The following is a 1871-nucleotide window of genomic DNA, read 5'->3' as shown; positions in this document are numbered from 1 at the left end:
TTAAATCTTTTTTAGAAAAAAAAAAACACTTTCCTTAATAAGATTTTAACTCTTACAGATAGATTACCACGTTTTCAATCCAACACCACAGCCTTCCATGTTTCATGGATATATATATATATATGGGGCGGTTCATGGGATATACGTAAAAGCAATGATTTTTCAAAATATAGGTTAGAGGTTTTGGTTTGAGCTGATTTTCTGCGAGGATGGTCACTATGATGAGAAGATCATCTTCACAAAAAATCAGCTCAATTTGAAACTTCTAAATCCATCAAAATTGATTTACAAATTATTGACAAAATTTGGTAAAAAATCGACGGTCCACATTCTAAATCACTTTTAATGGGGTTAGAAGTTTCAGATTTGACTAATTTTTTTTCGGATGATCTTCCCATCATAGAGATCATCCTCACATAAAATCAGCTCAATCTGAAACTTCTAACCCATATTTTGAAAATTTATTAATGTTACATTGTTTTTACATATGTTTTTTCACATGTCCCTTGATCCGTTCTCATATATATATGTGCGAAACGTTCAGCACCCAACCATTTACCCAACAATTTGCCTAATATGTTTTGTCTTACATAGGTTAGAAGTTTTGGAATGGGCTGATTTTTGGTGAGAATGATCTCTAACTGTAGAGATCATCCTCACCATAGAGATCATCCTCACCAAAAATCAGCATATTCCAAAACTTCTAACCCATGTAGGACAAAACATGTTGGGTGCCGAACGGGACCCATATATATATACAACAATTTGCCCAACATGTTTTGTCCTACATGGGTTAGAAGTTTTGAAATAGGCTGATTTTTAGTAAGGATGATCTCTTTTGGTGAGGAGATCATCCTCACCAAAAATCAGCCCATTCCAAAATTTCTAACCCCATCACAAATGGTTTACAAAAAGTGGACGGTCCACGAATTTTCAACTTGTAAACATGAGGTTAAAAGTTTTGAAATGGGCTGATTTTTGGTAAGGATGATCTTCTAACCGTAGAGATCATCCTCACCAAAAATTAGCCTATTCCAAAACTTCTAACCCATGTAGGACTAAACATGTTGGGCAAATGGTTGGGTGCTGAACATTTCCCATATATATATGTTTTATCTTATATGGGCAAAAAGGTTTGGAATGGGCTGATTTTTTGTGAGAATGATCTCTATGATGAAGAGATCATCCTTGTCAAAAATCAGCCCATTCTGTAACTTCTAATCTCATATTTACAATTTGAAGAATTTTAGACCGTCCATTTTTCGTAAACCACTTTTGATGAGGTTAGAAGTGTTGGAATGGGCTAATTTTTTGCAAAGATGATCCCCTCACCAAAGAGATCATCCTCACAAAACATCAACCCTTTCCAAATCTTTTTGCCCATATAAGACAAAAACATTGTAGCTTTATGTGTCTATGGTCTTGACCCTATTTATATATATGGGCTTTTGGGCTTAATCCAAGATTTTGAAAATGAAAGGCTGCCGAATTTTCACAGAACTCCCAAATTTAAAATTACAATTCAACAATAAAAAATAACAATTTTTTTTAAAGAAAATTTTTTAACCTTGTGGCATCGAATCATGTTTTTGAATGTCACAAGGTTAGCAAGGCCCATACTAAGAGTTGAAATCTTACTAACTTAGTAAGGCTAGTCGAACTCTCTTTAAAATTGTTTAGAGAGCTACTATTGGCACCCCAATTTCGTAAATTATTATCATCCTAATTAAAGATTCACACAATTCAAACATTTCAAAAGTTTCGCTCTAATTATTACTTCAACATTTAAACGCATTCAAACAATTTTAAAGTTTCCTCCAATCCCACCTTCTTCTCCTTCCTTCTTAATTCTCTTTAAACCATCACCCAAA

The sequence above is a fragment of the Akebia trifoliata genome, chromosome 1 (assembly GCF_017979445.1).
Source record: "Akebia trifoliata isolate Shusen 1 chromosome 1, ASM1797944v1, whole genome shotgun sequence".
Taxonomy (NCBI): domain Eukaryota; kingdom Viridiplantae; phylum Streptophyta; class Magnoliopsida; order Ranunculales; family Lardizabalaceae; genus Akebia; species Akebia trifoliata.
Note: the sequence above shows the minus strand (reverse complement) of the source record.